General features: G+C 35.8%; 1 protein-coding gene across 1 annotated transcript in view; it reads left to right on the top strand.

Annotated features, from left to right (window-relative positions):
• The window catches only part of LOC134732761 (histone-lysine N-methyltransferase PRDM9-like), a 344,587-nt gene that overhangs the window by 72,118 nt on the left and 246,994 nt on the right, over positions 1 to 25,475 (top strand). The gene's annotated exons all lie outside the window — the stretch shown is intronic.

Raw genomic sequence — 25,475 nt, 5'->3', positions numbered from 1 at the left:
AACTGAACCCTAGTGCCAAACAAGTACTATTTCCACCAGGTAATCCAGTCAGGGCTCCAATTAATTGGCAGCAGAGACTATCCCCTGGCTATTTTGGGCTCTTTGTAACCCTAAAGCAACAGACAAAGAAAAGAGTATCACTCTATGACCTAGTGAGCTTGATCCCAATTATCCAGGAGACACAGAGTTACTGATGTATGCTGAGGATAAAGAGGACAATCTGGAACAAGAAATTCAATGAGGTGCTCTTAGTACTCCAGTTGCACAATAGTCCTGGTCAATTGAAATTGTAGCAACTCAATCCAGAGAAGACAATCAAATAGCAGGTAACTGCAGTAATGAAGGTTGGCACACTCCGGGCAGTCATGCTACTGATCAAAGATAAGGGAATATGGAATGAATGGGTGGTAGAAGAGGCAGCTATGATTACCACCTCATGCATTAGGAAATTGACTGTAGTAGCTTTGTTTAAGCTGTTATTACTAGTACCTGTGATGGTTAGCATTTTAGGTTTCCCTTATTGTTTGGGAAGATGATGGGCTGTACCTATGCCCAATGTTTGGTAATCAAATTGTTATAAAATATTATCCTATCAGCTAAAAAGCATTTGTAAATGCATATATTTGATTTATGGATAAGTACATTTATTTCATGTTTTAAAAGTTAATACAGGTCAGTTCTCTGGGTAGCCTTGGAAAAACCTAGTTATCCCCACTCCAAGTTCTTAGCTTGTAGTTCTCAGGAATAACTGTAGAATATGCTGGGATACAGTATGCTAAGATAGCAAGGAAATGCCTGAAACGGCCTGGGTCTTGCTCCTGTTCCACCTAAAAAATGTAACATCTTGCCATACAGAGGAAATGCCCAGGACAGCCCCAGCTTTGCTCCTCTCTCACCTGGAAACAGGATGTCCTTTAAAGCTTCGTCCAGTCAGTCACGTGGCCCCTGAGGTATACGACCCAGGGATGTCTTTCAGCGTCCCTCTTCTGTGGTGCAAGTAAGGCACATGCAGTCAATATTGCATCCATCCTGGTCAGTTTCTTGAGCCTTGAGGGACTGGCTCATGATAGATGCTAGGCTTCTTTTGTCTCTTGCTGCTTATCTCTAAATAAGAAACTCATTTCGTGTAACTTGTAGTATGTGAGTATATTGCTGTGTCACTGAACTCAAATACGTAGGTAAACAGTATATTAACCTGCATTACAGTTCAAAATCGATCATTCAAAAAATAAAAATGCACATTTGAAAGATTTCTATTTGTCCTACTTATTTTCAGTATTAGTCCATTTTGCGTGTTAGCTAGTTATGAATGTCTGTACTCAAATATAGGGAAAAAGTGTAAATTTTTTTTCTTGATTTCAAGTAACTGAGATTTCAGTAAAAGGCTTTTTTCATGTCTTCTTTTTTTCCACATTTTGATTCTGTGACTCTATTCTTATGTGATAGAATAAGTGCTGAGCTAGCAGTTGGGGAATTTTGAGTTTATTGTTGTCTCCATCCTTTATTAATTTTGTGATTTTATGCAGGACACTTAATTGCACTAAAAATGTATTTTATAACCTGTAAAATGAAAGAGAACTCATAAATTAACTCCACTGAAATCTTTAAATAATCTCTAATGAATGAGTCCCCTAAATGATATATATATATTTATTTTAGCTATAAAACAACATATTATTTGAATAAAGAATAACTATTGGTTTAATTTACATGTATAATAAAATATTCCTCAAATAAAGATGTTTGACCAATGAAACTTGATTATGGATGCCAATTTCAGAATCTGAAATATTTTATTATAAAATAATTTGTCATAAACTAAAAGTCTTTGAGTATATATATGAGTATATATGAAATACATATTTTATATATAAATATATATATTTTATATATACTCTATATATTTTATATATACACTATATGAGTGTATATATAAAGTATACATATAAGACTTTTAGCATATATATTTCATATGTATATTTCATATATATTATATTTTATATATTTAGAAATATATATATTTTATATACTCATATATGTGTATATAAAATATATATACACATATATGAGTATATAAAATGTATATACTCATATATACTCAGACTTTAAGTATATATGAAATATATATGTATTTTATATATACTCATATATATGAAATATATATGTACTTTATATATACTCATATATATGAGTATATATATTTTATATATTCATATATATACTCAAAGACTTTTAGTTTATGACAAATTATTTTATAATAAAATATTTTATTTCAAATTCTGAAATTGGCACCTATAATCAAGTTTTATTGGCCAAACATCTTTATTTGAGGAATATTTTATTATACATGTAAATTAAACCAAGTTATTCTTTATTCAAATAATATGTTGTTTTATAGCTAAAATAAATATATGTATATCATTTAGGGGACTCATTCATTAGAGATTATTTAAAGATTTCAGTGGAGTTAATTTATGAGTTCTTTCATTTTACAGGTTATAAAATACATTTTTAGTGCAATTAAGTGTCCTGCATAAAATCACAAAACTAATAAAGGATGGAGACAACAATAAACTCAAAATTACCCCCTAGAGTAGGGGGGCCAGTTTTTTTCTCTGGCTACATGAATGACATGCCTGGTCAAACCAATCCCCTGAGTTCTATGCAAATCAGATACTGCCTTATTGAGCTATCTCATATAACTGGCTGGTATTCCTGAACGTGGGGTCTCCTCTCTCACCTTTGGATCTTCTCTCCCTCTGTCTCTGTACAAGGGAGTTTCTTCCTTCTTTCTTCTCCCTTCTATCTTGCCTGTTAAATTCTGCACTCCTTAAAACCATTCCACATGTTTTTGTGTCACTTTATCTAATTCAACTCCAGACGAAGAAACTGGTGTTCCTCCACTCATTGGAGTGGTATCAGAAGGGAGGCAAGTTAAACAATTTTCAAAAGCCAAGGAAGCAGTTTATGACCTGAAAGCATTTAGCAAACCTAATATTTGACCGTAATTTAGACCATGTGTTTACATTTTGAAGACAATCCTATTTTACCAATAATCTTGAGAACTATCTTTATTTCCCAAAGATTGCTAAAGTCTTGTGAACTGAAAGGCATTACACTTTCTATTTTTCTGACAAAATATTTGAGTTAAGTTCTTCTTATTATTAAAGCAGTCAATTTAAGACTTCACAGAGGAGATTAACCAGTTTGCACAGAGAGAAAGAGGCCAGAGACTCAGTGGTAAGAAATTCTTACCCTTTTGCCGGCATGCCAGGTTTCTGGGTTCTCTCTCCCTGAGCGGTCCCGGTGACCCTGCTTGACTGTACGCAAACAAACACATTGCCATGAATTAAGAATATTCATAGATAGTTTACAAATTTTGGAAAAACTAGGCAGAGATAGAGAAATATGACTCAAATTCTACTTGTGAGAGTATACTCACCACACTTACAGCATCAGGAAGCCTAAAATTCAAAAAGTTAGCTTAAGGATAGAAAGCTGGTGTGTTCCATTAATTCCTGCAACCCGACAAAGGTAGCTTAGGAATGCCAGATAAATGAAACAGATGATGACTCACTAGAAATGTGTAGAAAACAAAATAACAGAACCAAATAAAAGCCTTCCACTAGAAACTAAAAAGTGTCGTGGTTCTACATATATATGGATACCCAAGCAAAGCCAGAGGAGAATAAACAGTAAACGAATGCAAGCTAGAAGCAAAAACAAGTAAGCAGGAAACCAACTCTAAATTTTCCTACTCAGTTTACCCTAGAGGCTACAGTGTTACTCAGGGCCCCCCAAAAACCCACATAATGAATATTTTATTCCTGATACACAATTCAATATCCTTAAGTTCACCAGTATCATTGTACGTTCAGTGTAATTAAGACATTCACTTTAGGCTTATGGCCAAAATAAGTACTCCAGCACTATCCATGCAAAATGACAAACGTGGTGTGAAGCAATGCAAGCATGGATGTGAAATTTGGCTTTATGCTAAATTCAGCTTCATGCTTAACTATATTAAAAAAGAATTGCCAAACTGCCAATGCATTTCTTTACAATACATCTTATTTTACTTTAATTAAGACTAAGAGCTTTAACTATGAAAATAGTTCTTAGCCAAATATAATCATTTCTTTATCTGGATTTAAAGAATATTTTATTATTTAAACTTTTCCACATCTTCCTCCCCTATTTAATGATTTCTTACTGCATTGTTTCATAAATAATCTTTCAAATCTGTAATTTGAACTTTTAGATAATGTCTGCATTAGATAAAATTATTCTTTTTCTTTTTTTCACTAACAGCATAACCCTTTCTGGCACATTTTGTTTACAGAATTACATGTTAAACAGAATTAGATATGCATATTTATAGATAGAAAAATTCCAGAGTTTTTCCCTTATCACAGCCTTTTCTTAATTGGAAATGATCCAGATACTAAATGGGCATCAAAAATAACATTAATATTTAATTTATACAAAAAAACTTACCTAAAACATTTATCTCATTCACTGTACTTAATTTTTACTTTTAATAAGGGTGACATGAGACATCAATCAACATATGTTTGGTTCCAAAAGGTGGGACCACTTGAGGTAAGGAATGGGGCTTGGGGGTTTTCAGATCACAGGTGGGAGACAAAGGTTGCATTCCTTTGAGTTTCTGATTAGCCTTTCCAAAGGAAGCAATCAGATGTGCATTTATCTCAGTGAGACTGTGAATAAAATGGAAGGCAGGCTCTCTCTTAGCATCTCCCAGCTTGAATTAACACACTGACATTTTAAAATATCCAGCAAAGACAAACGTAAAATCCAGACAAAATGTATGCTGACAATCACGAAGGCATTTCTATTTTTGTTCCACCAATAGTTTTAAAGCCAGCTTGTTTAGTTAAGTTATACTTAGGTCACGTGAGCTTGAAAATTGCTTAGACTTACTTACTTAATTTGTGAGCACTCTTTTACTTATAAGCCAGTTTGGTAGACACAACATATAATAATATGTGTACATACAAATAAACACATCTAGGCATCTATACACACATATAAATGAAGATCTGGTAGCTTGGAACCTTAGCCGTGAGATAGCACTACAAGCTTGCCAGTTTTACTTTGCCCAATAGATAATCCGAGGAAGGTTGTGAACCAGAATTTTCTGTAAAGCAGTCTCCATGACAGTTTAATTTTTAAAGGCTAAACCTCCCCAGACTCCAAGGAGCACTGGGGCCAAACAGTACCAAAGGAGGGCATCACCCATTAACCAGGCCCCCTGCTTAGAACAGCAGCACAACAGCCTGGACACAGGCAATGCCATTCCACTTTCTCGTTAAACAGTAAACTTCATATTCTAAACAGTTTTGGGGCCAAGAAGCATTGCAACTGGGAGAGAAAATTCTAAGAAGGGCTTAATACTCAACCTGGGAACCTCTGTCAAGGGCGTCCCTTTTGGGCAGGTTGAGGACTGCAGGACCCACAGAGTGTCCTCCCAAACCAAGGTGGAAAGGAAAAGAGAGAGAAAGAGATTCCCCTGTATGGAGCATAAAGGAAAAAAGAAAGGAGAAGAATAAATCCCAAACTTTGGGCTTACCTCTTCCTCCAGGCTGGCTCACCGAAGTATGGTAATGGTGGAGAGCGTCCAGGTTCTTGGCATCTTGAACAAATACTTGGACAAAACGCACAAAGCAAGGAAGGAATGAAGGGATTTCTTTTTTTTGCCCGGGCGTAGTGGCTCACGCCTGTAATCCCAGCACTTTGGGAGGCCGAGGCAGGCGGATCACCTGAGGTTGGGGTTTCGATACCAGCCTGACCAAGATGGTGAAACCCCATCTCTACTAAAAATACAAAATTAGCTGGGCGTGATGGCGCATGCCTGTAATCCCAGCTACTCAGGAGGCTGAGGCAGGAGAATCACTTGAACCCAGGAGGCGGAGATTGCGGTGAGCTGGGATTGCACCATTGCACTCCAGCCTGGGCAACAAGAGCGAAACTGTGTCTCAAAAAAAAAAAGAAAATAAAATGAAAGTATACTCTACAACGTGGGATTGGGCCTTAATATAGTGGCTCAAAGACCCTGTTACAGACGTTTTTTGGAGTTTAAATACTCTCTGCTTGGGGTACGCCCTATGTAAATGAAGAAGATTAAGTAAAGCTACAAAGTTATTTACTGTGTATGCTTTATGGAGAGCATGTTTCCTGTTATAGCTGAAGTGTGAATTGTCCTTATGTTCCCTGCCTCCAGACCCTATTTTCCTGCCCCACCCCATCTCCAAGTTTCTGTAGGAGTGTAAGAGCCAAACTTCTGTGGAAACCTTGCTCCAAGTGGCAAATCTACTTCCTGTCATAAAGATATGAGAAGTTTATTTTTTCTTTGGAAAAAGCCAATTAGCTAACACAGATGGTCACTTCAACCACCAAGTGATTTTAGGATGAACTGTGTGTGACAAGTGGTGTTGTCAAGTCCTCATACTTGAGGACTACTTATTGTTAATCTTGAGAACTTGTATGGAACGGGTTGTATCTGCTTGACTATACAAAAGGTGAGATTTCTTTCTATCTGTGCAATCTCTTAGAGAATGGCATGGGATGTGCGTTCCATTCTGGCTTAATGCTTATTAAAGATTTAAACTGTTATTCTTTCTCTTCACCCTTTTGGAAAGATTTTCTGGGTTGGAAGAATATTTTGTTTTAAATTATGTTTCTCCAACACTCAGTATGCCCCTTCTTGACCACGTTTCAACAGACTAGAACTATGTAATTTGCAGCACAAATCTCAAAACTGTATTACAACATAAGCAGGTCTTTTCTCAGGATCTAATTTCCCAAGGGCAGATCAGAGCCACTGTGCACAATTCTAATGATGTTGGATGCCCAAGCATTATCTGCTTGGGAGTTCTTATGAAGATGCACATAAGCCCACAAAAGTTTTCCAGGTACTAGAAGCGGCCTGGGTTGAAAAAACAAAAACGAAAACAAAACCAAGGACAGCCGTTGATTGGCACGAGGATAGCTCTCTTTTCTCTGCCATGTGCCAATTCTTAGAAGCAGGATAATTTTAATTTCAAATTCAGCCTTTTAGTCCCATATTGTTTTAAAAAACAAAGATGGAAGCAAGATGATCCCCATAGAGCACTTCGTGGCCAGATCCTGCCTGGAAAAAATTATTATTTCTGCCCTCGGGCCCTTTTAGAGGTCCCTCCTTGGTAGGGGTAGAAGAGGGATAACGGGTGAGAAAACAGGCAGACCTCAGGAAAAAATGGAAAGAGCTCTCCATTGAGTGAGAGAGAATGGAAGTTTGTTTCACAAATTTCCCAAGTGGTTAGAAAGGGAGACTGAATATATGATACAGTCTGTCACTTTACACTTGATGATTTATTTTGACTTTATGTAGGAATATTTATCACAGTAGTAAGAAAGATCATAATATATTTTATAGCTATTTTTTCTTAATTAGAATATTTTCAATACCTATATATGATATAAGGGATTTCATATGTACTATGGCACATCAAACAATAAGAGCACAGCCATTCAAAAGAATCAATGGCAGACATGAGCAGCCATCCCTGAGTGAAACAGCATTTGGCCTGTTCCTCCTTTGTCCAAACTTAGGAGGGCTGCAGAACCCATAGGCCTTCTTCAGGGAGGCCTGTTAAGGGAGGGGAAATGGTAGTGAGAGAGTTCTAGAGAGAGATTGACATGTGTTTTCTGGAGTTGTGGGTATGTATGAAAGATAATGGTGCCTAATTACTAGTCTGGAGGTTTAGTAAGGAGTCACTTATGTTACCATAGTGTAGAACCTGGTAAGAAAATAAATGCAGTTAAACCCATGTACATACATCTCCATGCCATTCTTTGTGATCTTTTAAAGACTTAAAAGAGGCCTCTGTTTTTCCAGTGTTTACAGTGAAGAAGCCAGGAAACTAAAGGAGGAGGCAGAACTCTGGCAAAACTACACAAAGCTCCATAAGCAAAGGTGAGCTATGGTTTATGTCTCCCAAAATTCACCTGTTGGAAATTTAATCCCCAATACAATTGTATTGGGAGGTATAACCTAATGAGAGGTGTTTAGGTCATGAGAAATCTGTCCTCATGGTTAGATTTATGTTGCTATTAAAAGGGCTTTGAGGAATGGGCTCTCTCTCATGTTCTCCTGTCTTCTGCTATAAGGTGACATGGCAAGAAGGCACTTGCCAGATGCCAGTTTCTTGAACTTAGGGCTTCACAGCCTCTGGAACTGTGAGAAAATAAATTTCTGCTTATTATAAATTACCCAGTCTCAGATATTCTGTTGTAGCAGCACAACCAGAATAAGACACTGGGTTTGGAAGGACATGGGTGTACTGTATTGAGTGCTGTGAGTGACAGAAAGGCTGGAGCAAGCTGAACATGGCCTAGAGAACACCACAGACATCCACACTCTCTGTTTGGAGAATACAGCTTGAGCCCCTGGCAGCAGACAGAATAAATCCCTATTAGGCCAACGACTAACCTCCTTGGCAGTGAAGACTTACTTACATAGGAAAAATTCTGCCTTCATTACCCCACCCTTCCTATCCCCTAATAGAAGTTTTTGACCCAACGAATAGAGCACAGCAGGGAGAAGGTGGAGGGAAAGACACACTCTCATTTGAGAGCCAAGGTCCTGGAGTGTGAGAAGTTGAAAAGCAGACCATAATCTTGTCTCCCTTTTGGGAACGTCTTGTCGACGAATCCAGTCTGCTCTGTGATTGCTTTTCATAAATGAAAGTGAGTAGAATGCCATGCAACCCGCCAGGGTAGTAAGTGACCAGACACACACACACACAGACACACTCGTACAAAGGACAGAGAAATTCTACAAAGCAGAGTTAAAATCAGTGACTGCCCCAAAATAAAACCAATATAATTTCATGTAAATTAAGATGCCTCAGTAAAACAGAAAGGGATTTACATATATGTGTAAATAGTATCAAAGAAAAGCATTGTGTTGCTGTGTTGTTTCATGTCAATAAATGTTAGATTTCTCTGTTTCTAACTCTAAAAATATGTTTATATTCTAAGATTTCCCTAGAAAATGGTTTATTTCAAAGTGATTTCCATATTACTGCACTAGAATTATACACGCACCTTATATTTTAGTATCGTTACACATCTGTTTCCCTCTCTTTCTCTCCTACGATAAAAGAGAAATATATTTCTACCCACCTTTATGACATCTTTTAAAGATCCTGCCGTTACTGCTAACTCAACACAATCAAAATTCAAATTCTAACCTTCTCGTTGCTCCTACCTCCTGACTTCCTGGAATCACTTTTAAACCTAATATCTCATTTCTGTGAGTAGTTCTAAAGCCATAAAGTCACTTTGACACTTCGATTTCTTTCAGTCTCAATAAATAATGTATCTCCGATAGCTTTTTATTTCAGTCTCAAATATCTACTATAGTTATACGTTTTCAAACTAATCATAGCCATAGCCACAAAAAATTAAAATAAAATATTTTCTTTTCTATTTATAGAATTCTTTTCTGTTGGTTGGACCAACTTATAATAGCAATATGATTTCACTTAAAGGTCATTTATTGGTTTTAAAGGCCTTTCATATCTTTCTTATATATGCCACTTCTTTTATTCTTTTTATTATAAGGCCATTTACATCCCATAGTAAGAGTTATCAACAAACTTTCCAATTGTTATGCCTGTCTGATTTAGTTTCCAGCACACGTCTTCTGTCCTAATTATTCTAGTCTTCACTTTCCTTCTCTGCTACAAAATCTCTATTCATTGTTACTTCTGTTTCTTGGCCCTCGTTACCCCTTCTCTTCTCTGACACCCACATTGTAATCATCTTTCAAGGTCACAGACATTTTAATGTCTTTATCAAATCCCATTTGACTGCTTAAATCCCTACTAACTTCCTTGAAAAGAGACAACACAAATTATTTAAACAGAGAGGATTTTTTTAAATTTTAAAATTTTTAATTTTTGTGGGTTTATAGTAGGTGTATATATTTATGAGGTACATTAAGTGTTCTGTTACAGTTATGCAATTTGAAATAATCACGCCATGGAGAATGGGGCATCTATCCCCTGAAGCATTTATCCTTTGGGTTACAAACAATTCAATTACATGTTTCCAGCTATTTTAAAATGTACAATTACGTTTTTATTAACTATAGTCACCTTGTTGTGCTATCAAATAGTAGTAAGCAAAGAGGACTTTTGTATAAAAAATGGTTTAACCATGTACATAAGGAATGAAAAGATAAAAAAAGGACAGGGGAACGCAGAGTTACCACAGAAAGCAGCTGAGATTCCTAGGGCTACAGGGGATAAAGAGAAGAGGCTGGCATTATTAATAGTTCAGGAGAGCTCAGACAGACTTCTTATGACCTTCTCCACCAGCCCCCAGGTCATCTGGTTCTAGTATGTGTGAAAACAGGATAATGAAATGCTGTGACAGATTTGGAACAAAAACAGGAAATTGGACCTAACTATAGGTGGAACAGTTGCCACCCTCAGGGTAAACATCAATAATTTGGGTAACACAGAAAGAAACAGGAAGCCAAGTGCCCTCTCATTCCTACAATCAGTTACTATGGGAAGAACCTTTCATTGAGTCAGCTGGTATAGGAAAAATGTGATATGAAGATTCACAGACACAGCGTCACACCACAGTATGGAAAGGTGATTTTGTAGCTAAGAAAAAGTAGCTATACACCCAGCACATTTGTCAAGCTTTAAATATACTAGGAAAATTCACACTGAATTATATTGCCTACATATTTGAAAATTTATTCTTGCTTAGAAACTCAGCAGACAATGCCTTATATAGTATTTTGATTAAACCTCTGTATTTATAAAAGCTTATCAAACTAAAAAAAGGATAAAAATAAATAAATGTTCCATGTTAAATTGTTGATTGACAAATTGACTCAATTGCTTTAGGTTGTGTATCTTGCATGTTACTTTGTGAATGTTCAAGCTCAGTCACTACTTAAATTAACTCTCGGTGTTATCTAGATTTAAGTATACCTTAATTATCTTGATTCCAGTAGTTTGAATGGTCATGAAGCTTTATTACGTTTACAATTGTTATCAAGTTTTAAAAAAGACAACAATGATATATATAGTACCAATTAATCCTCTGCCATTATTGGAGAAATCTGGATTTATCACCTAAGCTACTCTCAGTAAATTTTACATTTTATATTACTGCATGTTCAGCATTTTTAAGCCTATCAGTAGTATATTCCCATAATAAATATATATTTTAAGATTCAGTATTAGATTTCAGGCAATAAAATTATATTAATATTTTAATGAGAGTATTAAATGGCTTCATTCGGTATTCCTACTGTCACAAGGACATTTAATCATTCTCCAGCAAACTGGAAATAATGCCATCACTTTATTCTGTCTCTTATGAATAGTCCAAAATAAACACTTCCAAATTTAGTGTTTCTCCCAGAATCAAAATGGATATACCAAGATAAGAATAATACATAATTTTATCACTTCTCGGCCTTTTGGCTAAGATCAAGTGAAGAAAACTATATAATTTTGTATATAAGTATACATAAAATAAAGAGAGCTGAAAAAGTATTGAAAACAAATGCTAGTGGATTCTATAGAGATAATGCTCCTGGGCAGAGTCCAATGAGCTGAAAAAATGAGATTGTTTGAAGGTTTTAAAGGAAGAATTTAGAAGCATATATGCTCTTTCCTACCTCCACAACAATGCCCCCCAAAAAACTAAAAATTATGAATTCTGTTAGCTATAGACACAATCAAAATTCACATCCTATGGAGCTGTTAATTCTGGACTCACCTAAAACAGACACACTAAATATGGAGGTGTAGTGCCATCTTGAAAACTGGGTCTACACATTGAAGATGAAAGTTCTACAACTTCTCTCAACCTGGTTTCCACAATGTCTGAGGCTAGAATGTTGCCCTAACTGCAGTTTTCAAGGTAAGAGCTAGGAGAATTTCTTTCTGTGAACATTTATTTGTCAAGGAGATGAAACGCCGGAAAATAAAATTTGAGAATCTGTATTTTAAAAGTTTTTCTTATCAATTAGTCCCACTCAGGCTTTTAAAGCATTTTGGTGCCTCATTATTAATTATAAAGGCACAACTATGCACCATTTAATCATTTTCCTAAATTGTTTATTTTTTCTCTTCTTGCCATAAGTCAGAGTTGTAGTTTTCAGCATGTTGAATTTAGGGTTAGGTTCAGGATTTGTTTTGGTCAACAGAATGTGAGTATGTGAGTAAAAGTGTTTTTTTGTTTTTGTTTTTGTTTTTTCCACTTTTCAGCATGCTGAATTTAGGCTTAGCCTCAGGATTTGTTTTGGTCAACAGAATGTGAGTAAAAGTGGATTTTTTTCATTCTTGGATACAAACTTTAAGAGCTTCTTTCTGCCATAGTCATTGGACACAATCTGTATTCCATTCCCACACTGCTTTAAAGAACTACCTGAGACAAGGTAATTTATGAAGAAAAGAGGCTTAAGTGACTCATATTTCCACAGACTGTACAGGAAGCCTGGTTGGGGAGGCCTCAGGAAAATTACATTCATGGCAGAAGGGCGAAGGGGAAGCAAGTAGCTTCTTCATGTGGCAGAGCAGGAGGAAGGGAGAGTGAACGGGAAGCTGCTACACACTTTTAAACAAACAGATATTTTGAGAACACATTCACTATCATGAGAACAGCAAGGGGGAAGTCCACCCTTATAATTCAATCACCACCCACCAGGGCCCTCTCCCAACGTGGGGGATTACAGTTCAATATGAGATTGGGGTGGGGACAAAGAGCCAAACTGTATATCACAATCCATCAGTTCCACTCCATCAGCCTGGGTCAAAGAGGGAACATGATGATGACACAGAGCAGAATCCCCAACACACAATTTTATGAATGGTTAGCAACAGACAGAAATTAAGCACTGCTTTAGTCCTAAGATTGTAAAGATTTTTAAATTTCAGCATAGGTAGTTATGCTTACTGAAATCACAGTGAAAATTATCAAGGCATTTGAGGAAAATATATAATGAAGGACATATTTCAAAGCTAAGAAAAGGAAAAATGATTTAAATAAAAAATATGCATGTATATACTTTGAGACAAACCTTTAAAAATAAGAAATCTTCTCAAAATTGGAAGAGGAAACACTGTATTTTTTTTTTCTTAAAAGAATAGTGGTCAATAAAATAAATAACAGAAAACAAATAGTATATCTCTTTTTTGAGACGGAGTTTTGCTCTTGTTGCCCAGGCTGGAGTGCAATGGCGTGTGATCTTGGCTCACCACCGCAAACTCCACCTCCCGGGTTCAAGCGATTCTCCTGCCTCAGCCTCCTGAGTAGCCAGGGTTACAGGCATGTGTCACCACACCTGGCTAATTTTGTATTTTTTTAGTAGAGACGGGGTTTCTCCATGTTGGTCAGGCTGGACTCGAACTCCTGACTTCTGGTGATCTGCCCTCCCCGACCTCCCGAAGTGCTGGGATTACAGGCGTGACCCAAAATAAGAGATGAGACATGCAAAATATTATAAGATACAAGTTGAGAAAATTCCTCATGGATTGAAAAAATTTATATAGATTAAAAAAATACTAAAGATACAAATATTAGCATTCTCCAACATCCTCATAATGTGAATTGCAGAATACAATAAATAGAGAAAATATGAGGATATAAAAATAAGTTAAATAAGAAAACATACTAAATTAAAGATATAAATTATTATTTTGAAATGAAATGAATATTCCAAAAGAAAAAGGCCAATAAAAAGAAAAAATAAATAAATTTATAACCTCATACCAAAATCTATCGTTGTAAAATTTGAGAGGAAGGGGAAATTGTTTACTCTAAAATGTTTAGACAGCTAAGTGGCTTTTACAACTGGAATATAGAATATCAAGAAAAAAGTCTCCACATTTTGAGAGAACATCTTTTAAAATCCAAAATTATTTATGTGAAGCCACGACTTATGGGAAAGTATCAAAAAATATTTTACCAATAATGTTTCTCTAAACAGATACTTCACCAACTCCGTGGACTTCTCAAAAAGTTACTGAAGAATGTGTTCCATCCAATTGTGGGAGTAAACAAAGACAGAGGAATATAAGAAATGCTGTAATTGGAAATAAGTGATCCTGTTTAAGAATAAGGTAAACATATTTTCAGAAAAATGGAGAATAAAAATACTCAGGAGAAAAATTTGCAAGAATAACAAAGAAGGACACTAGGAGAGCTATCTCCAAGGAAGGAATAAAAAGGGAATGAAGAAAGGAAAAGACAAGGAAAGAAAAGGGAGGAAAAATGAAGAGAAACTTTAGAAATAAAAACTAATGTCTTTGAACATAACGACAGAAGATTTTTTTGTATTTGTGTGATCGTTAATACTGAATGTCAACTTGATTGGACTGAAGGATGCAAAGTATCCTGGGTGTGTCTGTTAGGGTGATGCCAAAGGAGATTAACATTTGAATCAGTGGACTGGGAAAGGCAGACCCACCCTTAATGTGAGTGGGCACAATCTAATCAGCTGCCAGCACGACCAGAATAAAAGCAGGCAGAAGACCGTAGAGAGATCAGCGAACTTAGCCTTCTGACCTCCATCTTTCTCCCATGCTAGATGTTTCCTGCCCTCAAATCTTGGACTCCAAGTTCAGTTTTGGGACTAGGACTGGCTTCTTGCTCCTCAGCCTGAAGATGGCCTATTGTGAGACCTTGTGATCATGTGAGTTAATACTCCTTAATAAACTCCCCTTTTTATGTACATTTATCCTATTAGTTCTGTCCCTCTTAAAGAACCCTGACTAATACAGTTAGTATTTGAAAATTAATTCATAAGTACATGATATGGTTTGACTCTGTGTCCCCACCGAAATCTCACCTTGAATTGTAATTCTCACAATCCTCACATGTTAAGGGTGGGACCAGGTGGAGGTAAATCGTGGGGGTGGTTCCCCCATGGTGTTCTCATGATAGTGAGTGAGTTCTCAGGAGATCTGATGTTTTGTTTTATTTTGTTTTCAATTTTTATTTTGAGACAGAGTTTCACTCTTGTTGCCCAGGCTGGAGTGCAGTGGCGTGATCTCGGCTCACCTCAACCTCTGCTCACTGCAACCTCTGCCTTCCGGGTTCAAGCGATTCTCCTGCCTCTGCCTCCCGAGTATCTGTGATTACAGGCATGTGCCAATGTGCCACCACGCCTGGCTAATTTTGTATTTTTAGTATAGACATGGTTTCTCCATGTTGGTCAGGCTGGTCTCAAACTCCCGACCTCAGGTGATCTGCCCGCCTCAGCCTCCCAAACTGCTGGGTTTACAGGAGTGAGCCACAGCACTCGGTCGATCCTGTTATAAGTTTTATAAGTGTCTGACACTTCCCCTGCTTCCAGTTCTCCTTCCTGCCTCCCTGTGAAGAAACTGCCTTGCTTCCTCTTCACCTTCTGCCATGATTGTAAATTTCCTGAGGCTTCCCCGGCCATGCTGAACTGTGAGTTTAACTTTCTTTTATAAATTATCCAGTCTTGGGTATGTCTTTATTAGCAATGTTAGAATGGACTAATACAGTATACAAAGTTAGAAAATGAAATAAATTAGAAAATTAGATCTTTAATAAAGACACTCAAAATCAATAAAGGCAGTGTAATCATAACATATTCTGTCTTAGATCTGAATTTTTACTCAGTCACATAATGTAAAAATTGACTGCTAATAGCACCAAAAAGGTGGTTAAATTTTATTGAGAGATTTAGGAAAATGAAAATATAGTTATGTGTACAGGCAGTGGCAAATTTAAGATATTATAGACATCATTCTACATTAACATCAATACATGAAGCATGTAAAAAAGAGCAAGAAATGGTAGTGAATTAGAAGTATGAAAGCAAATAGCAGATAACGTTAATGACTTAAAAGTGATTGTAAGGAAAATAAATTTAGAATGAGGAGTGATAAAAGAGAATGACTGTAACTTGTAACTTCAGGACAAATATTAATTTTTAATTTTTATATTCTAAGTGTACATTTATGTAATATAAATGCTGCATATTAACTAAAATAATTAAATGTTAGCATTTAAGGTTGTATTTTATTACTGTTTTTATTCACTTTTGAAAGGATTGCAAAAGAATTTGAATAAAATAAATACAGTGGTGCTATAACATCAATGAACATGATATATTTCTATTATTAATACTATGAGAATGCAGTTATCCAATGAGTTATAAAAAAATAAAGAGAAATCAAAACCCAACAAGGAAATGTATTTATTTCTAGACTAAGATTTTTTAAATGTTATAAAATTGTTCCAGCAATGGATTAACATTGACAAAAAAAAAAACAAAGAAACTAGATGAAGAAAAAAAGAATTATTGAACAAAAGTGTATTTGATAATGGCTTTATTAATTTACATTCATACCAACAGTGTGTGAGGGTTCCCTTTTCTCCACGAATCACCAACACTTGTTATTGTTTGTCTTTTTGATAACAATTATTCTAACAGGTGTGAGGTAGTATCTCATTTTGGTTTTAATTTGCATTTTCCTGATGATTAGTGATGTTGAGCATTTTTTTCATAAACCTGTTAGCCATTTGTTTGTCTTCTTTTGAGAAATGTCTATTTAGGTCCTTTCCCAATTTTTAAAGTTTTCTTACAAAATTGAGTTATCTGAATTTCTTGTTTATTTTGGATATATGTATTGAAAATATATTCTCTCATTCTGTAGGTTGTCTCTTCACTTTTTTTTTTTTTTTGCTCTACAGAGCTCTTTTGTTTGATATAATCCCATTTGTCTATTTTTGGTTTTGTTTCCTGTGCTTTGATATCATGTCAAAAATGAATTGCCCAGATCAATATCCTGGAGCTTTTTCTCTAAGTTTTCTTCTAGTGGTTTTATAGTTTTAGGTGTCACATTTAAGTCTTTAATTCATTTTTAGTTGATTATTGTATATGCAGTGATATAATGGTCCAATTTAATTCTTTTGCATGTAGATATTCAGTTTTCCCAGCACCATTAATTGACAAGTTTGTCATTTCCACGTGGTGCATTCTTGGCACCTCTGTTGAAAATGAATGTACTGTAAATGTAGGGATTGATTTCTGGGTTCTCTTTTCTGTTCCATTGGCCTATTTTTTTTTTTTTTTCAAGTGCCAACTATTAATGGTATTTACCAGGGTTTGGGATTGAAGCTAACATATTTTATTGTATGTAATACCTAATGTCATATTTTTTTTACAAGGGTGATTTACATCTCAAAAATAATTAAAAAGTGTTCTAAGAACCAAAAAGGAAACCACAAGCAAATAAAAAATAAGATGTCAAGTCACAGAGATTCTTATAACTGTAAAAAAACCCCTCAAAATTCAGACAGAAAGAATAGACTTAAAAGGAGCAATAAACAATCCAATAATGATAGATGATCTCCAACTAGAAACCCAGATGTAGCCTTAGACCTTTTCCCTGAATTTTCCGAAGCTCAGTGATAATTCTAGAGGTTGGATACAACAGTGAGGAAAATATATTTAACTAAGAATAGATAGAATTATGTTTCTGTTCTGTCCAAAAGAAATTAAATTGTCATTTAAAAAGTAAAGCAAAACAAATTATTTTCTTACCCACCTCTTTTCCTAACTTAGGGTCATTCTGAATAAATATTATTCAATTTGATCTGTTGTTATTAATTCAAGTGTATCAATAATGAATACATTCAGATTTTACATAAATAAAGCTATAAATGGTTACAATAAAATATTCTGGATATAAACTCAGGCAGCGTCTGTGTCATGTTAAAATTTTCCTGAATTTATATACTTATAAACACAAATATAATTTATCATTTATGTGCTAGCAATTAAATTATAAAATGTATGTCAGTATTGTATATGAAAGACTGTTTTATGAACTACCCCAGAATAATCTAGTTTCATCGTTACATATGCTAAATGTGATGCTACAATTAGCACACTTGGTAATTCAGGTAATATTTTAATTAGTCAGGCTGAATATCTACATACAGGTAAATACTGTTGTAATAGTTGTACTATGCCCAGTAATTAAAATTTATGAAACAAATAAATAGAAATATTTTAATATAAAGAATGCAGAGTTACCCAATAAGTAATAGAAAAATAAAGTGAGAGAAGTCAGAACCCAACAAGGAAATTAATTTATTTCCAGCTCAATAATATTTTTTGCTCAAGGATTCTAAGTTCTAGTAGATTTTTTGAATGTTATCATGCTATTGTAAAAACAAGAGAATGTGTCTTACATTTGAATGTGTCTCACAAAACATATTCATTCATTGTAACGATAATCATAAATATATAAGCATTTTATATTTGTTTCTGATATGCATTAATAAATGTTTTATACAGAAATACACTGTAATTGTGTTCGTTTGCTCGACAAGCAAACTTTTAAAAGTTATCGCCAGCACTGGCAATGTAAATATTTTATATACAAAATATGTAGTTTTTTATGGCTACTTTTTTATTTAGTTAATCTCCAAAAATATATTTCTTCCTCTTCAGATTCTACATTTCTGAAAGATCCTACAGGCATCAAGTTTAGGAATCTATATATACTCCGAAACAGTTAACAGTACTACAGATTTGGCATAATTACAACATGTGTAGAAGAGGAATCAGTTTCATAAAATTCCTAAATGGTAGTTGGAAAATGTAAGTATTTAGACAAATATTTATTTGCTTATTACTGAGGACTACTCATAACTTGTTTTTTGGGATGGCCAATGAATAATCATGTATTGTTATACAATTGACACCTCTTAGCCTTAGAATGCATAATGGCACATATAATTTTAATGAATTAGGGAAGTCCAGTATTGTGTTTCAGAAATGGTCAGGAAATTGCATTCTTCTAAGAGGTCAAGGAAGATGATGGTTTACAATTATTTGTTGGATTTAGCAATATGGAAATGATTGGTAGCCTTAGCAACATCTATTAAAACAAAAGATTGATATGGAAAAACATCACAGAAATGATAAGCAAAATAATGACCAAACTAATATAATGTTTTAGGTAGAATTCTGTGCCATAGTGCACAAGCCCTGCCCTTTCAGTGTAAATGAGGCCTGTAAATATGATGGGAGAGTCATTTCCATATTATTAGGTTATATTATATGACAACGGTAATGAAGTAATCACACCAGTGATGACATTATACAATATGTCATTACATTATGTCAAATAAGACTATGGTTTACCCTTGAACAACACATGTTTAAATTGTAAGTGTCCACTTACACATATATTTGATTCTGCCTCTGCCACCCGAGTCAGCAAGACTACCTTCTCCTTTTTCTCCTTCTTCTCAGTCTACTCAACTTGAGGACAACCAGGATGAAAACCTTTACAAAGATCCATTTCCACTTAATGAATAGTAAATATATTTTCTATTCCTTATGATCTTTGCAATAGAATTTATTTTCTCTAGCTTACTTTGATATAAGAGCACAGTAATGGCTGCACTTGGTGGCTCACACCTGTAATCCCAGCACTTTAGGAGGCCAGGGCAGGTGGATCACAGGGTCAGGAGGTAGAACCATCCTAGCCAACATGGTGAAGCCCCATCTCTACTAAAAATACAGAATTACCCGGGCGTGGTGGCAGGTGCCTGTAGTCCCAGCTACTCAGGAGGCTGAGGCAGGAGAATGGCATGAACCCCAGAGGCGGAGGTTGCAGTGAGCCGAGATCACACCACTGCACTCCAGCCTGGACAACAGAGCAAGACTCTGTCTCAAAAAAAAAAAAAAAAAAAAAGAGCACAGTAAATTAACTGGAATTATATATAACATACAAAACATGTGTTAACTGTTTATATTACTGATAAGGCTCCTGGTCAACAATAAGCTATTAGTAATAGCCTATGATGTAATGCAGAAATAGTAAACTATGAAGTATACAATACAAACAATAAATAACTCATAAGTTTCCAGAGAATTGCTCGGGTGGAAAATGGAAAAAGAAATAAGCCTACAATTAATTATTAAATAAGTAAAGGAAGACAAAGTGGGTACCTTGTCTTTGTCTGCTTGAGATTTAATGTGGAGATAGGCAATATAAAATTAGGCAAAGCTTCTTTGGATAGTTTTGAAGAGATATTTGCAGTGACCTAGAGGAACTAAATCAACTACCTAACAGGAACAGAATAGAAGTAGCAAGAATCAGAGAAAATATCTCATACATTTTAAGCTGAAATTCTGAAGCCCTAATGATTTTTGTTTAGCATGAGAAGACAAATATGCAATGTGCCTGTGTGCTAATGTAATGGGCACTATAATACACCATTAGAAATTTCTTTCAGCATGGAAGGACTTTTCTCTCAGCTACTAGGAGTGAAATTGGATGTCATGCCTAAAATTTCATCTCACTATTGCCCTTTGCTTTAAAAAAGTCATTTTGCCCAATTTTTCATCCATTTCTGCATCCAGTGATTGGTCACTGTGGATATGTAAAAATCTGATCTCTTCTCTCAGTGCAACATATCCTTAAAGTGCCTTTCAGTTTTTAATATCCCTGCAAGGTCAGCTGAAACTTTTGTTTGTACTACATTGCTGTCCAACTTCTTTCTCTGCCCAGTCATACTTTCATTCCCTCCCCTCAGATGTTGATCACTAGAGCACTCCCCAATAAACATGGCATGTTGATTCTTCTGTCAAACCGTACGCTTCCTTGTGAAACATATTCATCAATGTTTCTAGAATTGGTCTGAGAAAGCAGACACTAATATGAAATATAGGGTGCTGGATTACTAATTGAAGGGTGGTAATGAAGCCTTCATTGCCTGAGGGTCAAGCATAAATAGTGCTTATTTCTGCTAAGAACTAGCAACATATTTGTTAAAATTCTCACTAGTGGTGAAATGTGATGGCGTACCACTGGGAGAAAATGCACTAGCAATTGTTCCATGTTTATCATTTGAAAAATATGGGGGAGATAGCAATTATAAGGAAAATGGAAATAGATGGATGTTGGTGAAGAGAAAGACACTACAAGGCCAAGGATGATTAATCATTAATTAAAGGCTTTATGTAATAGTCCGTAGACCAAGCTGGCAGCTTATTAAGAGCATCCATCAGCAAAATAGCAAAGTTCAAGACAAGGCCACTGAGTTCCAAAGAAACGTAGGCATTTATGTTGTGCTTATGTCCAGGCTTTAAGTAGGAAAGAATGGAATGCTCTGATAGGAGATAGAGGCATCTGGGCACTGAACATTCTATATTCTCAAAAACTCAGATTATCTTGAATCCTCTGAATCTGAATAAATGGCTCATTCCTTCTTCGTTGTGTATAGCAGACCTTCCTTACATGAATAAAACACAGAGGCCTCTGCCCTGAAAATCAAAACAGTTTCCTCAAAATCTCCCTCCATTAGCCTTCTGGCTGTAAGAACCATAATTAGCATTAAGCCAAAATGTGATCTGTCTGGTGAAATGCTGAGTCTGTTAATGGTGCAAGAGACCCTTAAAGAAATATAGAAATATAGATACTGGACATGGTGGCTCACCCCGTAATCCCAGCACTTTGGGAGGCCGAGGTGGGCAGATTACCTGAGGTCAGGAGTTTGAGGCCAGCCTGACCAACATGGAGAAACCCTGTCTCTACTAAAAATACAAAATTAGCCCAGTGTGGTGGCACATGCCTATAATCCCAACTACTCATGAGGCTGAGGCAGGAGAATCGCTTGAACCCGGGAGGCGGAGGTTGCAGTGAGCCGAGATCACGCCATTGTACTCCAGCTTGGGCAACAAGAGCGAGACTCCGTCTCAAAATATATAGATGTAGATATAGATATAGATATAGATATAGATATAGATATAGATATAGATATAGATATAGATATATAGATATATAGATATATGCTTCACAGAGTGTATCACCCACCCAGGGACCCTAGAATACAGTGCAAACATGATGATGATATGTCTTTAAAAACTTAGAGAAATAAATGGCCAATGTTAAGTTGAGTAGAAGTATAAGATTTTTATGCAAAGACTGGAAGTATGGATCAAAGTGTTCAAAGAATAAGACATCAGATTGATTATACTATGGAAGATTGCACCACTCACCAGTTGACTATATCGTCAGGAAGGGTACAGGAGATATTCTATTGACCAAGGTAATAAAGAATGGTAAGAGGGATCGTAGCATCCTTTAGAAGTCTGATGATCAACCTGCAGCTGGGGTCCATGCCTGGATGGTATATTCTGTAAGTTTTATATTTATATATACTTATACCTATATTTATATGTCCTTTAATTAAATTTATGTTCCATTTGTTCTTGATTAGAATTCAGACCTATATTTTTTCTCCTGGATCCCACTAGCACATGTTGGCTAGGTTCTACAACTCCTTAAGGGATAGAAGTAGGAGATGCCATTTTAGAACTTGGTTTATTGAGCAATAAGGATGGTACAAAACTGAAATTACAGAAGCCAGGTGGTAGCACTTAACCGACAGATTCAAGAAAAACACAGTAATCATGAGTGACAAGGCTGGAGTCTCAGTCATGGGTACATGATCCTCAGAGAGCCAATGCAGGTGCTTAATTAAGAAACAGTATCCCTAGGGAAAAGATAAGTGGTCTTCCAAGAAGAAAATTGATCTATCTATACAACCCAAACTGTTGACGATCAAGAGGTTAAATAGATCCATATCAATAAAAGGCATATCTCTTGCCCAGTTTCCATATCTGAGCCAGTTTATAGGCCCATAGTTTATAGGCCCATAGCTCTTTGTTCCCTGAAAGGATAGCCCTGAAACTTTATGGTGAATTCCTCAGTTTTTCCTCAATGAAACCAGTGGCCATTTGCTTGGGCAAGAATACACTGGGAATGAGAAATACCTCAAACATTGGGAGAATATTACACAGTAAGAATCAATACTAATAGCAGGGAAAAAAGACATTCTCAAGGTTCTCTGTTAGAAAGGGAAATGTGGTGACTGGTGACTAGTCCCAGCCTAGTTCCACTTCACCTTTGGTTCACTGGATCCATAGAACTACCTATTGATTTGTTTCCTAGTGTCTGAAGAACATACTTGGTAGATATCCCAATCTGCATATTGATTTCTTGGACTATGGGGTAAGACTTACTATCTACAGTAGGAAATGAAAAAGTGGAAGCCTCTAAAATGTCCCGCCTTACCTTCTTCCATGGTTGTAAATCAAAAACAATGTTTTTCCTCATGAGAATAAATTATAATAGTGCCACCCTAAAATATATAAAAGGATGTAAAGATGATGGCCCTTGATATAGCTTGATTTAATTCATCAGACATGCCTTTCTAGAAGCCAGATAGACCCAAGATAATTGCAGTAGACCTTCACAGATTTAAATAGGTAGTATTCTTCATCGCAATTGCTATGCTACATATGTGGCACCTTTGCTGTGAGATAAAATGCCAACTTGATATATGTATATGATGTGCATTTACCTATTGCATGCAGTCTTTTTCATCCCTATCAGAAAGAAGGATTGCTACGGTTTGAACGTGTCCCCCAAAGTTAATGTGTTAGAAAGTTAATCCTCAATGGAACAGTGCTGGGAGGTTGAACTTTTAAGAACTGATTAGATTATGATGACGGGGCCATAATTAGTGGATTAATGCCATTATCAATGGAGGGGTTTAGTTATCATAGTGGATTTCTTACGAGAAGATGAGATTGCCTGTCTTCCAGCTGTCAAGTACTCACTATCTTGTCCTTCTGCCTTCTGCCAAAAATGATTCAGAAAGAAGGCCCTCATCAGATGCCAGCATTTTGAAATGGACTCCCCAGGCCCCAGAACCGTGAGAAATAAATTTACATTGTTTATGAATGACCCAATCTGTAGTATTCTCTTATAGTAGCAAAAAATGAACTAAGACAAGGATCATAAATGGTTTATTTATGTAGGGTGAAAAACAATGTATACATACAATCTTGCACTAGGCCATGGTAAAAGTCTCACTTTGTCTAAAGATAATCGTTCTTTCTAGCTTCCTACAGCATAGCAAAATGATCCACTATATTCACGACATTATGCGAATAAGATGGGATAAGAAAGAAATGGTAAGTTCATTGGAGGCCTTTTAAGAACAAATGTGCTACAAAACTCTATGAAGTTTCAGGACTGTCACATTTATAAAATGTATAGAAATCCAATAATCTGGAGGGTGAAGTTCAATGTAAAAAAAAAAAAATGAATCAATCATTGTATCTAAACTTCCACCATTTAAAAGAATCGCAATGTCCTGTGAGACACGTTGAGTTGTTAAGACAGTAGATTCTACATGGGAATATTGTTTCAACCCATATAAAAATGTAATAAAAGTTGCTGCATTTGAGTAAGGCTCAGAGTAGGAAAGGGCTAAGACAAGTTTGGGCTGCAGTATAAATGATATTGGAGATACTAGTAATGGTAAAATATGCTCTATGTGACTTATGCAAAATGTAGACACCCCAGAGTGCTGAACAAGCCTATGTTAAGTGGAAGACTGTTTATTATATATGCTAAGTGGCACAGTATATGTTATGTTAAGTGGCATATGTTAAGTGGCATATATGTTATATATATGTTATTTGTTGTATATAACATAAGCATATATGTTATATGTAAGTGGCATGTTAATTGGCATATTGTTATATATGTTAAGTGGCATATTATATGTTGTGTATGTTAAGCAGCATATTATATGTTATATTATATATGTTAAGTGGCATATTACATATGTTAAGTGGCAGAGTCTTTATTCAAAGTGCTGAACATGGCTATGTTAAGTGGCAGAGTATTTATTGTCTTTAAAAATCATTTCTCACTTGGTCCCAGTACACCATACTACTGGTCTTGTCAAAAATGGAACACATGGCTATGGTTCATCAAGTGACAACATATGGCAAACTGCCCATTCTGAGCTGGGTTGAGTCACCCTGAATAAGTCACAAGGTTGGTGTGCCCAGCAGCAGTCTACCATAACATCAGAAGGGATATATACAGGATTGGGCATGAATAAGGCCTGATGGCACAGCAAGTGGTTTAGTTCCCCATACCATCCTCCATTGATTCACCTGTGGCTCTCCATCAGCTCACACATGTGTTCAGGTCACATGTGTTCACTGAGAAAAGAAAAACAGCAGTTTGAGCTATGTGAACTATGCTAAATTTATCAGGCCTAGAGATATTTGAGTAGGGAACTTTAGTCACACCCACACCACCCATGCCCAGGGGCGACTGTTTAAAGGTACTTTGTTCCTGACTAGCAGTCTCACCCATTATCTTCATGTTCCTGAAATTTGTGATACAAATAACAATGTGTAGCCCACCAATAACTTTACGCTGTTTTAAGGTAAATTCTTGGTAAACAACTTTGAAATTGCCTCTTCTTATAACTGAGAATTATAAGCAATTGGCTTACATGATTATGATGGCTGAGCCGTACCAAGATCTGTAGTTAGCAAGCAGAGACCCATT

This window comes from Symphalangus syndactylus, chromosome 16 (assembly GCF_028878055.3).
Source record: "Symphalangus syndactylus isolate Jambi chromosome 16, NHGRI_mSymSyn1-v2.1_pri, whole genome shotgun sequence".
Classification (NCBI taxonomy): Eukaryota; Metazoa; Chordata; class Mammalia; order Primates; family Hylobatidae; genus Symphalangus; species Symphalangus syndactylus.
This window is presented reverse-complemented; position numbering and strand designations above follow the sequence as displayed.